The sequence below is a fragment of the Thalassophryne amazonica genome, chromosome 3 (assembly GCF_902500255.1).
Source record: "Thalassophryne amazonica chromosome 3, fThaAma1.1, whole genome shotgun sequence".
Classification (NCBI taxonomy): domain Eukaryota; kingdom Metazoa; phylum Chordata; class Actinopteri; order Batrachoidiformes; family Batrachoididae; genus Thalassophryne; species Thalassophryne amazonica.
This window is the reverse complement of record NC_047105.1, coordinates 33,109,067-33,133,023: the sequence shown is the minus strand read 5'-3', so window position 1 is coordinate 33,133,023 and position 23,957 is coordinate 33,109,067. Positions and strand designations below refer to the sequence as shown.

Below are 23,957 nucleotides of genomic sequence, written 5' to 3'. Positions count from 1 at the left end.
GACTGCATGCCATCTTCATCTCTGCTTCAAATCAGTCTGATAAAATTATCAGTCATCAAGACAATTTTATATAAACCACGCAGAACAAAGACTTCATCAGTTCGTGCCAGCTTTCATCACTCTGCAAGATCGTCAGTGCACTCTGGCTCACCGCTCGACTGTCTGCGCTGTTTGTGCCGACGCGTTTTTCGTTTTCGTTGGAGCTTGGAATAATGTGTGAATCACATTTTTGATCACGTGAACTGTTGACAGATCAGTCAGCACTGCTCATGGCATGTTACTGTGTGACAGACAAACAAGATGAGTGATACATGTTCACTTTTAGAATGTGATAATGCAGGGTTCTCAAACTGGTGGCCCGAGGGCTGAGCGTAGCCCTTGAACTGGCTTGCTGCATGTCTTATCATTTCTTATTCTCAGCCGGCCAATAGGCCCTGGAAAGATGATGTAGAAACATACTGTATTTGTCAGTTTATGTGACGAATAACAACATATGGCAAAAACATGAAATTTTGACTTACCGAGAATCATCCATTATTTTTAATCATGTCATATCTCCAATTCTAACATTTTAGTGCCACCAGTGAGTGCATAGGGATGTGTTTACACAAAGTGTTACACTTCAATGGCGTTGTTTGAAACCTTCCTGGGAATGCAGTGCCTTGACTGTCCGCTTGAGGCTGGCGCCAAAACAGAGCACTTTCCCATAGGACTCCATGTTAAAATGTTCAACTTTACAGCAGAAGTAAACATGTTCAAAGCCTGGTACAACAAAAGGTTTTGGTCTCTATAGGTAGTTTCCTCCTCTATGATAACTATACGGGTGGCAATTTTTTTCTTTTTTCTTAAAGATTTTTTACGCCATAACATTTTGTAAATTTGGGGCATGGTTGCTTTGAGTGACAGCAGCTGGGTGAGGTGACTTCTCCTCTTGTAGTGTCTGTAGCTCAGAGTCTGTTTAATAAGGATGGTAGTAGACTGTGTCTGTTTGTTTATAGTATTTTATTATAAAACAGCTGGAATAATATGGCTTGCTGTGTGTCTATGGAGTCTATGGTTTACACATGCAACTTTTCAACCCTATGGCCAGTTTTCAAAATTCAAGTACCTCTGGTTTTCTTGGATCCGTCCACATAATTTGCAACCTATGATGTTAATTTCCACCACATTGGATTTTATGGAAACCAACATTTTTTTTCTTTTTTCCACAAACTACACATTTTATCCAGTGTTCACAAAATGGGCAAGGCTAATCTTGAATCCAAGTTTCACAATTCTGTGTGGCTGTTTAATTTGTGTGTCATATCCAAATGAAATTTGTGGTGAAGCTCCCAATTCAGGAAGTGAAGGTTTTAATGTCACACTCATCACTCATCTTCAACCACTTATCCAGGATTTGATCACGGGGGCAACTGTTGGGAAGGTGTTGTAGCACGGACCCACAACAGGGGGCGCAAAGGAACGGACAATGAATAAGCCAATAAGTAACAATTTAATGTTGTGACAACACACAACTAAACACACAAAATATATATATAGTCAATTAACACCAGGTGACGTGTGGGCAGGCTCGAAGATAGAAGACCCCCGGCGAGAGATGAGCCGTGTCCCACACGGCTTCCACCACCAACAGCCTGAAGAACACCGGAGCCGCCAAGTCCCGAGTCCCCAGGTGGCCTCTGTCTTCGGCTGTCGACCCTGGTACTGCTGGCAGAAAACAAGACAGGATGGATGAGTGTGAAGTCGCACACTCAGTAATCCACAGTCTGCACTCAGTTAGGAGGAAGAACCTCCACCTCCAATCACACACTTGTGCAGCTCCTGTTTAACCACTTATCTGGTTTGGGGTGTGAGGCGAAGCCGTCGCTGATCACACCAAACGCCAATCCCACAGATAAGGCAGACAACACAGGATAACGGCTGCAAAAGAAGTTCAGATTATTACTCAACGATTTGAGTCAGCAGAGAAGATTACCTCTTCGGTAGTTGATTTCTCGGCGGGGAGGTGGAGTTGCAGTCCGGCTTATATAGTGGTGTAGATGAGTGACAGCTGGTGCGATGAGTGACAGCTGTCACTTCTTCTGGGTCTGGCGCCCTCTCGTGCTTGGAGCCCGCACTCCAAGCAGGGCGCCCTCTGGTGGTGGTGGGCCAGCAGTACCTCCTCTTCAGCGGCCCACATAACAGGACCCCCCCCTCAACGGGCGCCTCCTGGCGCCCGACCTGGCTTGTCCGGGTGTCTCTTGTAGAAATCGGCCAGGAGAGCCGGGTCCAGGATGAAGCTCCTCTTCACCCAGGAGCATTCTTCAGGTCCATACCCCTCCCAGTCCACCAGATATTGGAACCCCCGGCCCTTACGACGGACGTCCAGGAGCCTGCGGACTGTCCAAGCAGGCTCCCCGTCAATGAGCCGGGCAGGAGGCGGCGTAGGTCCAGGTGCACAGAGGGGCGAGGTGTGGTGTGGCTTGAGGCAGGACACATGGAATACAGGGTGGATCCGCAGTGAAGCTCCAACTCCCAGCTTCACGGGTTGATGATTTTGAGGATTTTGAATGGTCCAATGTATCTGTCTTTCAACTTAGGGGAGTCCACACAGAGAGGGATGTCCTTTGTTGAAAGCCACACCTCCTGCCCGGGCTGGTATGTGGGGGCCGGGGAACGCCGGCGGTCTGCATGGGTCTTGGCCCTCGTCCGGGCCTTTAACAGGGCAGAGCGGGCGGTCCGCCACACCCGGCGGCACCTCCTGAGGTGGGCCTGGACCGAGGGCACACCGACCTCTCCCTCCACCAGCGGGAACAATGGGGGCTGGTACCCCAAACATGCCTCAAAAGGGGAGAGGCCGGTAGCAGACGAGACTTGGCTGTTATGGGCATACTCGATCCAGGCCAGATGGTGACTCCAGTCCGCTGGGCGTGCGGAGGTGATGCAGCGAAGGGTCCTGCTCCAGCTCCTGGTTAGCCCGCTCTGCCTGGCCGTTTGTCTGGGGGTGGTACCCGGACGAGAGGCTCACGGTGGCCCCCAGCTCCTTACAGAATCTCCTCCAAACTTGCGAAGAGAACTGGGGACCACGGTCTGATACGATGTCCGATGGTATCCCATGCAGCCGCATGACGTGGTGGACCAGGAGGTCTGCCGTCTCCTGGGCCGTCGGGAGCTTCGGGAGGGCCACAAAGTGGGCCGCCTTGGAGAACCGGTCCACTATTGTGAGAATGATGGTGTTGCCCTGGGACGACGGGAGGCCCGTGATGAAGTCCAGGCCGATGTGAGACCAGGGGCGGTGAGGCACCGGCAAGGGTTGAAGGAGTCCCGAGGTCTTCCGATGGTCTGCCTTGCCCCTGGCGCAGATGGTACAGGCCTGGACGTAGTCCCGAACGTCGGTTTCCAGTGACGCCCACCAGAAGCGCTGCTGGACTACTGCCACGGTCCTACGCACTCCGGGATGACAGGAGAGCTTGGATCCGTGACAGAAGTCCAATACGGCAGCTCTGGCCTCTGGTGGGACGTACATCCTGTTCTTGGGGCCGGTCCCCGGGTCCGGGCTCCTTGCCAGGGCCTCCCGGACGGTCTTCTCCACGTCCCAGGTGAGGGAGGCCACGACAGTGGACTCGGGGATGATGGTCTCGGTGGGATTCGACAGCCCCGCCTTGGCTTCTTCTTCGTGCACCCGGGACAACGCATCCGATTTTTGGTTTTTGGTCCCGGGGCGGTACGTGATCCGGAAGTCAAAGCGAGACCAGCGTGCTTGCCTGAAGTTCAGCCGCTTGGCGGTCCGGATGTACTCCAGGTTCCGATGGTCCGTGAAAACCGTGAAAGGCAACGACGCCCCCTCCAGCAGGTGACTCCACTCTTCAAGAGCCTCCTTCACCGCGAGGAGCTCCCAATTGCCGACATCATAGTTCCATTCAGCTGGGGTCAACCTGCGGGAAAAATAGGCACAAGGATGGAGAACCTTATCAGCCTCCACGCTCTGGGACAGCACGGCTCCTATCCCTGAGTCAGAGGCGTCCACTTCTACTATGTACTGGCGATCAGGATCAGGCTGCACCAGAACTGGTGCAGTCGAGAACCGGCGTTTCAACTCCTTGAACGCGGCTTCGCACCGATCCGACCAGGTGAAGGGGACCTTGGTGGAGGTCAGGGCAGTCAGGGGGCTAACTACCTGACTGTAGCCTTTAATGAACCTCCTGTAGAAATTTGCAAAGCCGAGGAACTGCTGTAGTTTCCTGCGGCTTGTTGGTTGGGGCCAATCTCTCACCGCCGCAACCTTGGCCGGATCAAGGGCGACGGAGTTGGAGGAGATGATGAACCCCAGGAAGGACAAAGAAGTGCGGTGGAACTCGCACTTCTCGCCCTTCACAAACAGCCGGTTCTCCAACAACCGCTGTAGGACCTGACGTACATGCTGGACATGGGTCTCAGGGTCCGGGGAAAAGATGAGTATATCGTCCAGATATACGAAGACGAACCGATGCAGGAAGTCCCGCAAGACGTCATTTACCAAAGCTTGGAACGTCGCGGGGGTGTTAGTGAGGCCGAACGGCATGACCAGGTACTCAAAGTGACCTAACGGGGTGTTAAATGCCGTCTTCCACTCGTCTCCCTTCCGGATCCGAACCAGGTGGTACGCATTTCTAAGATCCAATTTTGTGAAAATTTGGGCTCCATGCAGGGGCGTGAACACTGAATCCAACAGAGGTAACGGGTATCGGTTGCGAACCGTGATCTCGTTCAGCCCTCTGTAATCAATGCATGGACGGAGTCCGCCGTCCTTTTTGCCCACAAAAAAGAAACCAGCACCCATCGGGGAGGTGGAGTTCCAGATCAGCCCGGCAGCTAAAGAGTCCCGGATGTAGGTCTACATTGATTCGCGTTCCGGACGTGAGAGGTTGTACAACCTACTGGACGGGTACTCAGCGCCCGGGACGAAATCGATGGCACAATCGTACGGTCAGTGCGGGGGAAGAGTGAGCGCCAGACCTTTGCTGAAGATGTCAGCGAGATCGTGGTACTCCTTTGGCACCGCCAATAGATTGGGGGGGACTTTAACCTCCTCATTAGCCGTCATGCCGGGAGGAACCGAGGATCCTAAACACTCCCGGTGGCAGGTTTCGCTCCACTGCGTCACAACCCCGGACGGCCAATCTATCCGGGGATTGTGCTTCACCATCCATGGAAATCCCAAAATCACTCGGGAGGTAGAAGGTGTTACATGGAACACGATTTCCTCCCTGTGATTTCCAGACACAACCAAGGTCACAGGCTGTGTATGATGTGTGATTAACGGAAGCAGGGTGCCATCTAGTGCTCGCACCTGCAATGGTGACGGCAGAGCCACCAGGGGGAGCCCTACTTCCTTTGCCCATCTGCTATCCAGCAGATTCCCTTCCGACCCCGTGTCTACCAGTGCTGGGGCTTGAAGGGTTAGATCCCCACAAAGGATCGTTACTGGGATTCGTGCAGATTTGCAGGGGTTTCCCCGTGTGCGTGTTATGGCCCACCCTTAGCCCAGTTTCTAAAGACGGGCGTTGTAGTTTTGACCGTTTGGGGCAGTCCTTCTGCATATGCTCACAAGAGCCGCAGACAAAACACTCCCCGCGGGCCAGCCTCCTTTGTCTGACGTTTGTCTTTACTTTGGCCCTGCTCGTGTCCATAGCCTCCTCAGCAGGGGGAGCTGTAGCCACACGGAGCTCTCTGGCAGTGAAGCGTGGGGACGACGTCACCCTTTCGGAACCGGAAGGGGGAGGGACGGCTCGTGCCCGGTCACGCCCCCCGGCCTGCTCCCGACGATGCTCATTCAAACGGTTGTCTAAGCGTATAACCAAATCGACAAGCCCATCAAAATCCCGCGGTTCCTCCTTAGCCGGCAGGTGCTCCTTCAGGACCGGAGACAGTCCATTTACGAAGGCGACGCGGAGCGCAACGTTATTCCAGCCGGACCTCGCTGCCGAGATGCAGAAGTCGACTGCATACTCGGCTGCGCTGCGACGCCCCTGTCTCATTGACAGCAGCACGCTCGAAGCGGTCTCGCCTCTGTTGGGATGGTCAAAAACTTGTTTGAACTCCCGTACAAAACCAGCATAAGACGTTAGGAGCCGTGAATTCTGCTCCCAAAGCGCCGTAGCCCAGGCGCGTGCCTCTCCTCGAAGCAGATTAATAACATAAGCCACCCGGCTGGCATCTGACTCGTACATGACAGGACGCTGTGAAAAGACGAGCGAACACTGCATAAGGAAGTCTGCGCACGTCTCAACACAGCCTCCGTACGGTTCCGGAGGGCTTATGTATGCTTCAGGGGACGGTGGGGGGGGTCGTTAAATGACCAGTGGAACGTTTGTTACGGGCCCAGGACCAGCAAGAGGAGTGGCTGCAGCAGCGCCCTGATTGCGCGCTTCCACCCTGGCGGTGAGAGCCTCCATCTTCCGGTTAAGGAGAACATTCTGCTCGGTCACCAAATCCAGCCAAGCCGTGAAGGCGGTTAAAATCTGCTGCAGCTCACTCAACACGCCTCCCGCTGACGCCTGCGCTCCTGGCTCTTCCATTGGCTGTTCAAGCTCGGGTTGACTCCCCTCGGAATCCATGACGAATGGCCGAGAAATCTTGTTGGGAAGGTGTCGTAGCACGGACCCACAACAGGGGGCGCAAAGGAACGGACAATGAATAAGCCAATAAGTAACAATTTAATGTTGTGACAACACACAACTAAACACACAAAATATATATATAGTCAATTAACACCAGGTGACGTGTGGGCAGGCTCGAAGATAGAAGACCCCCGGCGAGAGATGAGCCGCGTCCCACACGGCTTCCACCACCAACGGCCTGAAGAACACCGGAGCCGCCAAGTCCCGAGTCCCCAGGTGGCCTCTGTCTTCGGCTGTCGACCCTGGTACTGCTGGCAGAAAACAAGACAGGATGGATGAGTATGAAGTCGCACACTCAGTAATCCACAGTCTGCACTCAGTTAGGAGGAAGAACCTCCACCTCCAATCACACACTCGTGCGGCTCCTGTTTAACCACTTATCTGGTTTGGGGTGTGAGGCGAAGCCGTCGCTGATCACACCAAACGCCAATCCCACAGATAAGGCAGACAACACAAGATAACAGCTGCAAAAGAAGTTCAGATTATTACTCAACGATTTGAGTCAGCAGAGAAGATTACCTCTTCGGTAGTTGATTTCTCGGCGGGGAGGTGGAGTTGCAGTCCGGCTTATATAGTGGTGTAGATGAGTGACAGCTGGTGCGATGAGTGACAGCTGTCACTTCTTCTGGGTCTGGCGCCCTCTCGTGCTTGGAGCCCGCACTCCAAGCAGGGCGCCCTCTGGTGGTGGTGGGCCAGCAGTACCTCCTCTTCAGCGGCCCACATAACAGCAACAGCTCTAGCACATTGACCACCTTTGACTGGGGGATCCAGAGGCAGTCCCAGGTCAGTGTGGAGCTATAGTCTCTCTACCTTGTCCTGGGTCGTCTCCGGGGTCTCCTCCCAGATGTCCGAACCACCTCAGCTGGCAGCTGCTCTACTCCGAGCTCCCCGCGGATGACCGAGCTTCTCATCCTATCTCTAAGGGAGACACAGGTTTTAATGTACAGTATCTAAACAAATCTTGGTACATGGCCTTGAGACCCCTAGTTCTGAGAAAACATAAAAAAAAATGGTGTCATGTATCCTCTAGGGAGCATTACTTCTGACAGGGGATGCATGTAAACAGTTGAGTTATTAAATGTAGCCTGTGTGTGAATGTTTTTCTTCAAACAGTCAAAGCAACTACCAGCGACTGTTGCAAACAATGTATTTTTAATTATTATTATTTTTAAATGAGATGACTAGCAGCCATAATTTTTCAGTTCAAATTGTCTCAAATTGTCTTAAATGAATTTAGATGGGGAGCCATCTTGAAATATGTCTATGACACAAAATATGGCCATTGTGAATATATAATGAGCGACAGACCAAATTTCAGTCTACATGACATATTTCCTTAATATGTATGAGTGACACATGAAATGATAGGTTTTTGGTGTCAAGAAATAAATTTTTCTCAGTTAAAAAAACAGTAGAATTATTTATTTTAAAGAAATACCACCATTTTGGATAATAAATAAGATAAAATGAAAATTTTCAATATACGTATATTGTGCAATCATTTCATATGATTTAAATTTGGACAAGAGTGTGATATTTGGCATAAAGTTAAGGTGAGACATACTTTATGAGTTTAGAAGGGTAGCCATGTGGAAATTTAGTTTTTACTCTCAACATGGGCAAATATTCAAAATGGCATATATTTACAAAAATAGTGTCAGTTCGAATGTGAAGCATCTCCCATGTTTGAAGCTATGGTGTTACAATGTACATAGTTAGCTTACCTGGAATTTATCCCTCTCCGCCGAGCTAGTTAAAGGCTAACCTGGCCTACATGTCTCCATGAGCCCTGAGCTCTCTTTAGCCGGGAGCACTTCCACCTCTATATCCTTTCACTAAGGTACTTATATCATGTCTCCATATACATTTCAGTACACTTTTACTTTTTCTTGTTCTTTATTTTAATATTATTATATTAGTGATAAAAATGGAGGAGTGGGGTACAATTAGTTCAACCTAACGGCTAACGTTAGCTTATCTAAGCAGCTGCATCACCGTTCATCATAGGTGACAATATAGTCGGTTCTGTTCTGTTTGGGAAGCTTACATTAATACACACTTTTGTTTACATTTGTTGTTATATGTATTTGTTAATACCGTTATTGTAGGGTTAAACTACGCTATTGTACGCTTTATACGCTAGTTCCACCCTTTGTTTAACCTTGTTGGCTAGCAAGGTACGGTTGCCTTATTGACGGCTAATTTAACGGTAGCTCATCTAGCTATAGTTAGCTTATTTTCATGATTTACATTTTACATGGTGTAGATTTTTAACGATTCTTCAGTTTATGGGTTCTTTAATACACTCAACAAAAATATAAACACAACACTTTTGGTTTTGCTCCCATTTTGTATGAGATGAACTCAAAGATCTAAAACTTTTTCCATATACACAATATCACCATTTCCCTCAAATATTGTTCACAAACCAGTCTAAATCTGTGATAGTGAGCACTTCTCCTTTGCTGAGATAATCCATCCCACCTCACAGGTGTGCCATATCAAGATGCTGATTAGACACCATGATTAGTGCACAGGTGTGCCTTAGACTGCCCACAATAAAAGGCCACTCTGAAAGGTGCAGTTTTGTTTTATTGGGGGGGGGGATACCATTCAGTATCTGGTGTAACCACCATTTGCCTCATGCAGTGCAACACATCTCCTTCACATAGAGTTGATCAGGTTGTCATTTGTGGACTGTGGAATGTTGGTCCACTCCTCTTCAATGGCTGTGCAAAGTTGCTGGATATTGGCAGGAACTGGTACACGCTGTCGTATACGCCGGTCCAGAGCATCCCAAACATGCTCAATGGGTGACATGTCCGGTGAGTATGCCGGCCATGCAAGAACTGGGACATTTTCAGCTTCCAAGAATTGTGTACAGATCCTTGCAACATGGGGCCGTGCATTATCCTGCTGCAACATGAGGTGATGTTCTTGGATGTATGGCACAACAATGGGCCTCAGGATCTCGTCACGGTATCTCTGTGCATTCAGAATGCCATCAATAAAATGCACCTGTGTTCTTCATCCATAACAGACGCCTGCCCATACCATAACCCCACCGCCACCATGGGCCACTCGATCCACAACATTGACATCAGAAAACCACTCACCCACACGACGCCACACACGCTGTCTGCCATCTGCCCTGAAGAGTGTGAACCGGGATTCATCCATGAAGAGAACACCTCTCCAACGTGCCAAACGTCAGCAAATGTGAGCATTTGCCCACTCAAGTCGGTTACGACGACGAACTGGAGTCAGGTCGAGACCCCGATGAGGACGACGAGCATGCAGATGAGCTTCCCTGAGACAGTTTCTGAGAGTTTGTGCAGAAATTCTTTGGTTATGCAAACTGATTGTTTCAGCAGCTGTCCGAGTGGCTGGTCTCAGACAATCTTGGAGGTGAACATGCTGGATGTGGAGGTCCTGGGCTGGTGTGGTTACACGTGGTCTGCGGTTGTGAGGCTGGTTGGATGTACTGCCAAATTCTCTGAAACGCCTTTGGAGACGGCTTATGGTAGAGAAATGAACATTCAATACATGAGCAACAGCTCTGGTTGACATTCCTGCTGTCAGCATGCCAATTGCACGCTCCCTCAAATCTTGCGACATCTGTGGCATTGTGCTGTGTGATAAAACTGCACCTTTCAGAGTGGCCTTTTATTGTGGGCAGTCTAAGGCACACCTGTGCACTAATCATGGTGTCTAATCAGCATCTTGATATGGCACACCTGTGAGGTGGGATGGATTATCTCAGCAAAGGAGAAGTGCTCACTATCACAGATTTAGACTGGTTTGTGAACAATATTTGAGGGAAATGGTGATATTGTGTATGTGGAAAAAGTTTTAGATCTTTGAGTTCATCTCATACAAAATGGGAGCAAAACCAAAAGTGCTGCGATTATATTTTTGTTGAGTGTAGATATCAACATATAGTATCTAAATTTGGGGTTTCCATTAGATAGCATATAGAATATGTATTTTGTCTTCCTATAGTAAGCTAGCAGGGGGAACTTTAGAAAGATACCTAAAACATATTACGTCATAGCTTCTGTTTTAATAATAAAATGAGCAAATATTTGCACAAAAACAATAAAGTTTATCAGTTTGAACACTAAACATCTTGTCTTTGTGGTGTATTCAATTGAATATAGGTTGAAGAGGATTTGCAAATCATTGGATTCTGTTTTCATTTACCTTTTCCACAATGTCCCAACTTCATTGGAATTGGGGTTGTAAGTTTGGTTGCTGAGCCCCTTACTATCAAACAATAATTGTACTTTTGGCAAATTTGACATCACCCCAGCAGTCACAACACCTGTCTCCATATATATGTCAAGATAGGTGGACAACAGAGTTAAAAACTTACATTTTAATCCCCGTGACCTTGATTCCAATGATTGACACTGGTAATTTTGTTCACAGGTTGGTAATTCTAGAACCTACCTAAATATGAGTATGCATGTTGTGTTGGTATAAAATGGAGTGAACAATCTAAATTTTGTCCTTTGGTCCCAATGACCTTCACTTCAGTGATTGACCTTTGGTAAATTTGATCTCATGTGGGCAATCTCATGTTAGTTTTGGTTGAAATGGGGGTGAAAAAAATTCTGATATTTAATCTTTTGCCTTTGACCTTTGCTAAAATAAGCCTTTAAAGGGCAATTCTGGGCTTGACCTTCATCCACATACCAAGTCTGGTGGAAATCAGGTCAAGGACCTGGGAAGAGGAGGAGAACCGACAGACAGATAGACAAATGTTTCTCAAATTAGATTTGTGATACTTGCACCATCAGAGAAGGTGTCACATAATCTCCAATATTTATAGAAACTTCAGCATATCTGTTGTTTTTCATGGGAAAATAATTTCAAAGAAAGCAAACAGTGTTTACTCAGGAATGGTCCAGTCAATAAAAATTCAGACACACCAACACATAAATCAATTAGAGGATGTGAACATTTATGTAATATCTCCCATTGTCCCAGTGCTCTCTGTCTTTATTTTCATCCCCTTCCAGCGATAAAGTCATCTCAGCATCTGGTGCAAACTGGATTGATTAAAGCTTCGTTTTTCACCAAAATACATCTGCTGAGATGACTGCACCTTTTCTGATGTATGATTCTGTGTCCCAGAGCTGTCTTTAATCCAGCAGCTTACATTAAAGAGCAGACGTAGAGCAGCAACCGCAACTGGCAGTAACTGTAACTCCTGATGTGTTCTGGAGCTGTAGTTAAAGGACTCGGTGCAGGTTGTGCACAGATCTGAGGCAGAGTGGACTTCTGCCATGTATGTATGTGTGTGTATGTGTGTGTGTGTGTGTGTGTGTGTGTGTGTGTGTGTTCCCTCCCTCAGGGCCTGATGAACACTAAGTAGAAAAGAGTGTTAAGTCTGGTTAAAAGGGATAAAGAAGGTAGGGAAGTGTGGAAAGCGGTTTCCAAAGCTTAAACAGTGTTTCACTGCAATACAGCAAGTTGTTTGAACAAATTGATATCCATGATTATATTTTTGGTATCTAATACCAAAGTAGAGAAGCTTGAATCTTCGACTGGACTGGGTTGCTTGACGCGAGAATGTTTCGCTTCAAATCGCAGAAACTTCCTCAACTAAAATTCTTGCTCTGGTAGTCTGACTTCTGTCTTGACTCTTGTGGAGAAGAATAAACAGAAGCCACAAAAGCTGGAGTTTTAAACCTAACCAGACCCCTCCAGCTTTTGTGGCTTCTGTTTATTCTTCTCCACAAGAGTCAAGACAGAAGTCAGACTACCAGAGCAAGAATTTTAGCTGAGGAAGCTTCTGCAATTTGAAGCGAAACGTCCTCGTGTCAAGCAACCCAGTCCAGTCGAAGATTCAAGCTTCTCTACTATGGAAACCACCTGGACAACTGAGAGCCTACACAGAAACATCTACTACTACTGTATGCTGATTACACCAAGCAGTGTTGACCTTGGTAGCCATCAGATGTAGGCTTTGGAAACGAAAGCAACTGATAAACAAGCTCTATTCAACTTGCATGTAAAGCCCCTTTCACACCGGGCCAACGTAGAGTTGCGTAATGCGGCGTACCGACTACGCTGACCTTATGCAGCCCTACGTGGCAATATACTGAGGGATGCAAAGGGGTCCGCAAAATGGATGCAAAAAGTGAAACGTTTAATTTTTTTTCGCAGTTTTGGCATAGAGCACCAGACTTAGTGCTCTACGCAAGTCTACACAACAGTCTGCTACTGTACGTATGTAAGTCTCTGCAACACTGCACTACTGTACACCATACCTCTACAATTGTACACAATCCTACACCAGTCTGACAACAAAATCCTTTTAGGTTTTTTATCAGTACATAGCTGCATTGCTTGATTTTATTCATCCTGATGAACTTTGCTGGCAGTGAACCACAGAAGAAGAAGAGGCAGGCCAAGCTTCCATGTCCACTATAACTCCTCACGAACGGATCGCTAGCGAGAGGACATGTCCATGTCCACTATAACTCCTTACAGCTGGTTCACGGGCGGTATCACCGGTTGCAGCTCCGCCTTCACCTCCTCAAGTCCCCTCACGATTGTGGCATGCTAAATAAAGTCCATTAACTCCTGGAAATAATGTATTCTGACTTTTTCCAATGTATCAAATCCATCTGTATGTCCTGGCAGTCTGTAAAAACAGCATCATGAAGCCAAGCTTCTCCCCTCTATGCACAACTTACACAACTCTATGCGGGCCGGTGTGAAAGGGGCTTAAGTTCAAAATCACCCATCAGATGGGACAGACAGAGAAGGAAGAAATGTGTGATTCACTTCCAATCATACAAAATCTTTTCTGCAGGTTTGTGTGAATTTCTGACCACGTTATTTGAGTTTTAGAATGTAATTGTTGCTAATTAATGACAAAAGGTTTATTTCTCCAGTTTTTAAAATTTATGTGTTTTCTCTTACCCCATTCATTGTGCACCCCGCTTGACCATCTCCCTCACTACCTTTTTCTTACCTGCTAAATTATACAAAATCTTTTCTGCGAGGTTATGTGGAGGTATTACCGTATTGAGTTTTAAAACAGATCTGGTATAAGAATCAGAAAATAATGGTTTATTTCTTTAATTTAATACATTTCTGCACAGAAACAGTCTCAAGTCTCTGATGACCACACCTGTTCCTAATCCATCGTCTAGCCGTACTGCAGCATTTTTCTGCTTCACTTGGTGTAAAAACATGATGCCAAAGATTCCATATATTTGATCACATCAGGAGTGTGGAGGTCTTTGCAGAAAACCATGTCTCAATATCTCATGTAGTGTAGTTCCTGAGATATGATCGCGAGTATATTGCAGACCATAACCTATTATTTGACCTTGGACCTATGACCTTGATGAGATCTGTGTTGTGAGATAACAGTCCACTGAATTCATCCAGCAACTTTTGTGGAAATTGATCTTTGAATTTTGAAAATATGTCTGCAGACATTTAAAACATGTTTTTAATGCTCACAGAGTTTGTTGTTCAGAACACTATATACTCCACTTTAAATGTCACATTTCCATTTCAGGAATACTCATGTAAACTCTGTCAATATGTTTTCATACTTGGCTCAGGGGATTGGTGTATTTATTACTTTATTTTAGTGTCGCAGTTTATAGTGGCACAAACGGTTCAAGACAAGAATTTTTCACGCTCACCTTCAATGCTAATGGGACCTGCACAATCCAACCATGGCAGTTTTGGGACGGCAAACCATTGTCTGGATTACCTGTGTAGCTGTTCGTGACAGTTTAAAAGCATGAATGATGCAAACAACACAAACATCTTTTCTGAATATATTTAAGTCATACTGACACTCTGATGTTCACAAAAAACTGCACATTTTATAAAACATCTTTGCAGTCCTGGGAGTAAACAATTAAAGCCTGGATTCCTCAGGTTTTTGGGTCAAATTGCATCCATAAATCTTTCTTAGTGAAGATGTCATTTCTGCTGCACCTCACTTGTTTCTGCATTCACAGAAGGGAACAATATACCAAAAACAAAAGACAAAGATTATCTAGACATATGTTGTGGAGAGGCAGATAATTGAGACACTGGGTCCTTGATCTGGAGATTAAATTTTCATTTGTGGAATAAAGTATAAAGCTGAGAAAAAGCCTTCAAAGAGTCTTCAGTGAAAATGATAACACAGCACATATTAACATTCACCTGACGTTAAGTGGAATGCCATTATAAATTGTGCTGTGCTGTCGTTTCAGGCCAAAAGCATTGAAAGCAGTTTTCAGCCTTGGGGCCTTGAACTTGCCTTGATGGCTGGCAACTGTGGCACCAATTATTTTACCACAATGTCAAGTATGCCTGGATAGATTTATACACAAAATCTACAAAAATGTAACCACATTGTCTATAATTCCAGGATTTCTCCTATTTTGAATGTTTTGCACAACCCCCAAATCAGAAAAAGTTGGGATGTTTAAGAAAATGCAAATAAAATTTAAATGCAGTAATTCTTACATTTGTTTTGACTTTTCTGTCATTGCAGAGAGCATGATTCCAAGATATTTCATGTTGTGTGTGTGGTCAGCTTCATTTAATTTGTTAATATGTGTCCATTCCACCATTTCAAGCCTGCCAACCCATTCCAAAAACATTGGGGCACTAACACATTTACCACTTTATAATGATGCCATTCCTTCTCATAACGCTTAAGACATTTGGAATTGAGGATACCAAGGAATGAAGAATTTCAGGCTTTATTTTGTCCCAGTCTTCCTGCAAATGCATCTTAAAGTGTGGGTCTTCCTTGTTGCATTTTTTCATTTCAAAATTCTCTACACATTCATTCCTGGAGACAGATCAGAACTGCAGGCAGGTCAGTCCAGTATCCGTACCAACCTCTTCTGCAGCCATGCCTTTGTAATGTGTGCAAAATGCAGTTTTGCATTGTCTTATTGAAAAATGCATGAACATCCCTGGCAAAAGTGCCATCTTGAAGGCAGCATATGTTGCTCTAAAATGTCTGTACTTTTCTGCATTAATGCTGTTATCAGAGAAGTGTAAATGACCTGTGAAGAAGACACTGATATAACCCCATACCATGGCACACCCTGGGGTTTGGTGTTGTTGCTGTTAACAGTCTCGATGGTCCTTTTTATTTTTTGTTTGGAGCACATGACATGCATATCTTCCAAAAAGATCTGGGGCACTGACTACAATACATGTTTCCACGTTGGGATGGTCCAACCCAGATGCCCCAGAGGCCAGAGAAGTTGCTGTGGTTTTTGGACAAGGTAATCATAAGGCTTCTTTTTTGCAGAGTGAAGTTTTAAATGCCTAATCCCTTGCCCATGTGGTTATACCTGCTATTGGTGAATGGCGGTTCTTGAAGCAATGCACTCTGCGGAATCAGAGATCATGGGTGTTTGTCTGAAGCTCGTGCCCTTGTCCTTTATGCTCTGAAATTCATGCAGAATCCTTGAATCATTTAATTACCTTATGGACTCTAGAGGAGAAATATATGAATATCATCTGAATCTTTTTTTGAGAAACATTAATTGTAAACATTTGAATAATTTTTTCACACATTTGTTGACAAACTGGAGATCCTCTGTTCATTTTGGATCCTCAGAGACTCAGTCTTACATGGATGTTTGTGTGGTATTTTTTTAACTAAATCATGATGACAGCACCGTCTGCTCTGTGTAAACCTGATCCTGTGAGATATCCTGAAGTTAATCAGTGTGGGACCTGGTTAGTACTTGGATGGGAGACCTCTTGGGAACACCAGGAGCTGTGTGCGTTTCTCCAGGTTAAATCTGGAGCTGCGTTAGGAAGGTATCCGGCGTAAAACCTGTGCCAAATACCAATGCGGATCTGGCTGAATCTGCTATGGCAGCCTCGAACAAATAGGAGCAGCCGAATGGACAACCAAATCACGATTACACCTGTTGACACCACTTGTTTGAAATAACATTCACTCATTCATTCATTTTTGATACCTGCTTACTCCAGTCAAGGGTCACGGGGGGGGGGCTGGAGCCTATCCCAGCAGTAATAGGGCATGAGGCGGTGGATACCCTGGACAGAATGCAAGTCTGTTGCAGGGCCACATATAGAGTCATCAATTTAGAGTCACCAATTCACCCAATCTGCATGTCTTTGGAAGTGGGATGAAGCACCCAGAGGCAACCCATGCAAAGACGGGGGGAGAACATGCAAACTCCACACAGAAAGGCTCAGACAGGAAGTGATCCCATCACCTTCTTGCTGTGAGACAACAGTACTAACCAGTAAACTACCATGCTGCCCTTTCACATAGCATCATTATTAAATGATATTTACCTCATTACTAGCAGGTCGTAAATGTAGGAATGGACCTACATTAACAAAAGAAATGAAGTTGACCAGACAAAACATGAAATACTTCAGAAATCTCCAATGAAAAAGAACTCAACATCAGTTATAACTGTATTTATTATTATTATTATTATTATTATTATTATTATTATTATTATTATTATTATTATTATTATTATTATTTAATTTACATTTTCCATATTGTACCAACTTTTTCTGACTTGGGGTAGTAATTTTATGGTGCTGTCTGTTTGGCATCTGCGGTCTTATAACCAGTGTCCTTGTAAAGTGATGTCACAGCTGTAGGATTAGCTATAGACGGTGATCAGTGAGCAGGCAGGAGCTAATTAAGTGCTGCTTATGGCTTGGAATACAGTTTCATATATCAGTAACCCTGTATGACCTCAGTCGCAGGAGACCACAGATTGTCGGATCAGACACAAAGAGCTCGCTTACATATAGAATGATATAATAGATTTCTCTTTGTCCATTAACAGATCGTTTGACACTGTAATTAAAAACAGCCCACCATGATGAATTCATCAATTCCCCAAGTGGGACCGAGGAAGACAAGCTGACAGCACTTTTTCTCACACAGGAGAGCAGAATGTCCAGGCGATATTTGGATATTTGTGGCGCTGCAGCAGAATGAAACCCAAAACAAAGTTTGAAGAAATAAGAAATACATGTGATGATGACATCAACTACCAGCGCAGTCTCACGCTTTTGTTTTGAGAGACTGCACACTTTTTCAGCAAATATGTAATCCATGCATGGCAGGGGTGGTGGACAAGTGGTTAGTGCGCTTGGTTTCAGTGCAGAAGGTTCCCAGTTCGAATCTCACCCCTGCCACATTTCATGTGGAGTTGTGTCAGGAAGGGCACCCGGCGTAAAACCTGTGCCAATTAATCATGCAGATCCACCTCGGATTTGCTGTGGTGACCCCTAGTGCAAAACAAGGGAGGACTTACTATGTAACGTATGCGCGGATGAATAAGTTAGCTTTATGACGGAACAGAATCACAGCATTTGTGGGCATATGTGAGTGGAGTGGAACTATTTTGGCCAGAATGTGGAGCAGCATATTTCAAGAAAAAAACAAAAAGAAAAGAAATACTTGAAGTATCATCTCTTGCTCTGCTTCGCTACTTGGCTAAGTAATGCATCATTACTTATCCAAGGTGAAAACAATGCTGCCAATCATAAATGTATTACAGATAAATGTAAAGCAATCATAAATGTATTATATTATTTTCTTGTGTCTTATATTAGTGTATAAATTTATTTATTTGCAACCCCAATTCCAATGAAGTTGTGAAATTGATCATTTCCAGCAGTAGGCCCAAGAGTGGGACACAGGTCCTTAAACAGTTGTTATAGGGTCGAATAAGCAGGTTGAACTTTTAGGAGATGTTACAAGTTTGTCAGCATGCTTAGTGCCAATGAGATATCACACAGTACATGTAAGTAACTACAACCCCAATTCCAATGAAGTTGGTATGTTGTGTGAAATGTAAATAAAAACTGAATACAATGATATGCAAATCCTCTTCAACCTATATTCAACTGAATACACCACAAAGACAAAATATTTAATGTTCAACTGACAAACTTTATAGTTTTTGTGCAAATATTTGCTCATTTTGAAATGGATGCCTGCAACACGTTTCAAAAAGCTTGGACAGGGGCAACAAAAGACTGGGAAAGTTGATGAATGCTCAAAGAACACCTGTTTGGAACATTCCACAGGTGAACAGGTTAATTGGAAACAGGTGAGTGTCATGATTGCGTATAAAAGGGACATTCCCAAAAGACCCATTCACAAGCAAAGATGGGGCGAGGATCATCACTTTGTGAACAACTGCATGAAAAAATAGTCCAACAGTTTAAGAACAATGTTTCTCAACGTTCAGTTGTAGTGAAAGTGTTGACTGTGTTGCGAGACAGAGACATTTGTGTCTCTTTGTGCTTGGACTATGACAGTGGTGTCCAAAGAGATTCCATAAAGTGCCAAAAGGGTGCAGGTTTTCTCTACAGCCACTGACTCCACCAAATGATTCATCCCATCTGCTCCAAGTGATTGGACCCCACTGGCCTCTGAGGCTGGAGACATCGAAGACAAGCTTATGGAGTCAAAGGTCTTTGGCTTTGTTTATCAAGAAGAAAAGTATTTGGAGTCCTTGTTGTTATACGTCTTACTGAATAGCTGTGAGACCTGGGTGCTGACCAGTGACCGAAGATGACAACTGGCCATCTTTGGTCCTAGGTCTCTTTGGAAAGTTCCTAGGTACTGTTGGAATGACTTTGTGTCAAATTAGCTATTACTAATGAAGACGCAGATGAGACTACTTTGCCCATTTTTTTTAGCAAATGCTCTCTTGGAGTACTTTTCCAAGGGACATTCATGATTTTCCTGTCTGAGGGGCAATCAAAATCCCTCTCAATATACATTAATGCATCTAAAAGGCAGCCCTGAATTCTGCAGAATATTCTTGAGGTGAGACATCTTTGCCTACCTGACTATAGGTGATACACATAAACGGTGAACTTCATTCCCACTGGCATTTGTTTGTGCACTTGCCAAAAATGTGCCCTCATTTATGCTTTAAATTATTCAGCATCAATAGGCTGAAGTCTGCTCAGAAAGCATAAATACAAGACTCCCTGCTGGAAATACACAAAGGAGCAACACAGAACACAATCTTTTCAAGGGAGTCTAAAAGGGAATTAAGCAGGCCTGTCAAAAAAGTTCACTGGCTCTGGCTTGAAAAGGGATTATTTTAGCTTCTCTCTTCTGCTGCGTCACATCGTTTCCCAGCATACATGGGGCCATGCCAAATTACTGCAGTCCACAGTGCAGATCTTACTGGCATGGAAGGAAACCTCACATAGAGTGTACTAAGTGTAGAGTGTACTTTAAGAAACCAACTGACTCGTGCTTTTCATCCCAAAGTCTTGAGTTTGTTTCTTCCTAAATCTTAGCCAGAGAGAAGAAATGGTTTGAGAGAGGTGTCAAGGAAGTATTCTTTGTAAAACAGTTGAAACCCAGCCTTAACCGAGGGGCAGGTCTCAGACACGCTTTGTCCCCTGTTTACAATGGGGTACTCAGGTCTAAGCAGTTTCAGTCTTTTGTTCATGGTAATGAGTCATTCACGTCATCAGGAGAGTCATCAAGGGAGCCATCAGGGGAGGCTTCCATCCCATCATTAGGAGAGTGCACAATAGGTGCTAATTAGAGCTATTGTTTAGTCACTAGCCTATAGCAGTCGGCCTCTCGGTAGGAGGGGTCTGGTTAGGTTAAAAACTCCAGCTTTTGTTGGCTTCTGGTTTATTCTTCTCTACAAGAGTCAAGACAGAAGTCAGACTACTAGAGCAAGAATTTAGGCTGAGGAAGCTTCTGTGATTTCAAGCGAAACGTCCTCACATCAAGCAACCCAGTCCAGTCGAAGATTCAAGCTTCTCTACTATGGAAACCACCTGGACAACTGAGAGCCTACACAGAAACTTCTTGTGTAGTTGTTTGTGTAAACTTGGTCCGAAAATAATGTTTTCTTCTGTGGCAAGCGGCCTGTGTAACAAAACTAAATACATTTTAGACAGCATCAGGTAAAATACCAAGCTTAGCTTTCAACATAATAAGAGGAATTTTTGAGTCAACAAAATCCTTAAGTTTTAGTTGATTGGTTTCAATAAACGGGTTATAAGTAGACTCTCTATACCCTTTTCTGTTGACAATTCTAATGGCTCTCTTGGTTACTCTGGATACTGGTTCAGAACAGGAAAATTAAACTATTCTATATATGCTGTGCTAAGAACAGTGGCCTTGTTCTTTTGAGCTTTTTCTATGGTGTGCTTTCTGGTGCTCACCTTAGTGGTGAACAAAAAGTAAGCAGAGGCAGCGGCCATGGATTTTAAATAGTATTAGAAAGTTGTTGATTTTTCATGTGATATGTATTTTAAGGAAAATAATGACACTTTTTTCTTCTAATAAGGTATCTAAACAAAGAATTGTATAAGATCATAAAAACAAAAAACAAAACAACAAACAAACAAACACACACACACACACAAAATCAAGCACAAACATACATAATCAAACATATTCTGGAATTGTTCATCCAGAAAGTATTCACAGCGCTTTTCCACATTTTATGTTTAAAAGGTGTAAAAAAAAAGTGCTGTAGCCTTATTCCAAAATGGATGAATTTTTTTCCTCAAAATTCTCCACACAATATCCCATAATGACAATGTGAATGTATTTTTATTAGATTTTTGTAAAATTAGGAATTTTCTGTAGACCTCCGAGACAGGATTGTCTCAAGGCGCCAATCTGGGGAAGGGTACAGAAACATTTCTGCTGCTTTGAGGGTCCCAGTGGGCACCCTCAATCATTCATAAAGGGAAGATGTTTGGATCCACCAGGTGGCAACCAGCTGGCAATTTGTTTAAACTGAGCGATCAGGGGAGAAGGACCTTAGTCAGGGAGGTGACCGAGAACCTTATGGTGACTCTGTCAGATTGCCAGGATTCCTCTGTGGAGAAAGGAGAACCTTCCAGAAGAACAATCATCTCTGCAGCAATCCACCAATCAGGCCTGTATGGTATAGTGGCTTGACTGAAGCCTCTCCTTAGTAAAAGGCACATGGCAGCCCACCTGGAGTTTGCCAAAAGACACCGGAAGGACTCTCATGAGACCATGAGAAACAAAATTCTCTGGTCTGTTGAGACAAAGAATGAACTCTTTGGTGTGAATGTCAGATGTCATGTTTGGAGGAAACCAGGCACCATCTCTAGCATGGTGGTGGCAGCATCATGTTCTGGGGATGATTTTCAGTAGCAGGAACTGGGCGGCCCTTCAGGATTGAGGGAAAGATGAATGCAGAAATGTACAGAGACATCCTGGATGAAAACCTGCTCCAGAGCGCTCTTGACCTCAGACTGGGGCAACGTTTCATCTTTCAGCAGGACAATGACCCTACGCACACAGCCAAGATGTCAAAGGAGTGGCTTCAAGACAACTCTGTGAATGTTCTTGAGTGACCCAACCAGAGCCCAGGCCTGAATCTGATGGAACATCTTTGGAGAGATCGGAATGTGACTGTGCACTGATGCTCCCCATCCAACCTGATGGAGCTTGACAGGTGCAAACTTTAGCAGCAAAAGGTGTCCAGTGGCTGACAGTGGCATGCATGTGTGCACTGTGCACACGCATGCGTAGCGGCTCATTCAGCCGTTATGAACACTGACACACACACACACTGTGTGATCACCAGTGACGCGGTTTTCTGCAACAGCTACGACTTGTCCTCACCTCTTAAAGCACGGTGACAACAGCACACCTGCACTGAGCATTACAAAGACATTTTTATGCTTTTTTTTCCGAGCCGCTCCGTATCTGCTGCTAAAAACAGCTGATCCTCCGTGACGCGTCAACAACTAACACTATTTTCCACTCAAATGCACCTAAACTCTCTTTCTGACGACCACATGATGTGAAAACTCAATAAAACTTTCTTACCTGTAAACCTGGTCATGTTTTCTGCATAAATAAATGTTATCCATTCTTTGTGCTCAAACGCCAAAGCAGGAGCGAATCCAGATGGAATGGAGGTGTGGGGCAAGGATGTGCCCCCTCACAACACCCCTAGATTAAAGATCCAGTTTTGAAGCCGTTTTTTTACTACAACTACTAATACTACTTAAAATAATAATTTCAACAAGTAAAATGTTTAGAGAGAATTTAAATGTTAGAAAAATGTTAGAAAGAATTTAATAGTTACATTTATAAACAATGTAGGTTAGAAATTGCAAGTTTTACTGTTACAGTGCTGTCAACAGTTAAATATGAGGTCAAGAAAGATTATTTTACTTTTTATAAAACAAGTATTTATTTTCATTGAAGTCAAGAAAGGGTGACTATAAAGTCAGTTTTGGCAAAACAAGTATCATTGTCATGTTGAGGTGGCAGAGGGTTGTTGTCGGCAGCTGGGGAAAGTAACTAAAAAAGTAACTAGCAATTTAACTTAGTTACTTTTACAATTGAGTAATCAGTAAAGTAACTAAGTTACTTTTCAAGGAGTAATCAGTAATTGGATTACTTTTAAAAGTAACTGTGGCAACACTGGCGATCACTTCATCATTTCAGCACCCGTTCTACACGCATATGAGGTCAGTAGCGCTGGAAAGGAGAGGATGAAAAAGATGTGATTGCCTGGGAATGAATGAGTGACCGCACATATAGTGTGAGTCTGGTCCATGCGTTGGTTGCCCGCCGATGTCCACGACCGGCAGATCCTGTGCAAAGCTATAATAGGCTGAAGGGGTATTGTCATCACCCTGGCAGCTGATCGGGTGGAGGGTATTGGGTGGTGTCAAGGCTGGCTTGTTAGTGCGATTGGTCTGGAATGGAGAGGCCTTGGGTCACCAAATTTACAGCAAAGGTGAATGAGGTCAAGACCTCAGTCAAGTTTGAAGATGTATGACCTTGACCATTTAGTCACAAAAATGGTCACCAGCCACAGGAATTCTGCCACCTAGGGATTGCACTGCCATGGAGGCTGAAGGGCATCACTGGCAACTGCCAGTATTGTTTTTCATTTTCCTTTTCTGTCTGATCAGTTCATTTAGTTCTTCTGAGTCCACGTGCTTGAGCTTGTCTCCTTCCATTGACTGTGTGGTACTGAATGCGTGGGAAGTCAGTTTGTCTAATTTAATGTGCCAGATGAAAACTGAATAAATGGAGAAACAAATGAAACTACCTTTTACAAAGATGGATCTTTTTGTTCCCTTAAAAGATTTGTTCATTAGGATTTGGCCAGTTGTGTACTACACATAACTAGACAAAACCATTTGTTGTTTTTGTTTGTGTGTGTGTGTTTCTTGATATTTCAAACTGACTCTTCAGCTTGTTTTTTACACTGAGACAAACAAATTATTTTGGATTCTTGCTGGTCTCTCTCCATCATCGGTGTGAGCTCATCTGTA

At 44.7% G+C, this 23,957-nt stretch overlaps 1 protein-coding gene and 1 long non-coding RNA gene across 3 annotated transcripts in view; one reads left to right on the top strand and one right to left on the bottom strand.

Annotated features, from left to right (window-relative positions):
* Nucleotides 1–23,957, top strand: part of si:dkey-238f9.1 (chemokine-like protein TAFA-2) — a 401,973-nt gene that overhangs the window by 159,453 nt on the left and 218,563 nt on the right. The window lies entirely within an intron of this gene.
* On the bottom strand, nt 1,135–23,131 carry LOC117506509. Of its 2 annotated transcripts, XR_004559488.1 has the most exons (4): nt 23,122–23,131; nt 13,994–14,000; nt 12,638–12,732; nt 1,135–1,145 (listed from the first exon to the last, which is right to left on the bottom strand). It is a non-coding gene; the product is annotated as an uncharacterized LOC117506509 (long non-coding RNA). The 2 variants fall into 2 exon arrangements; XR_004559487.1 differs by lacking the exons at nt 13,994–14,000; nt 23,122–23,131 and having other exon boundaries at nt 12,638–12,780.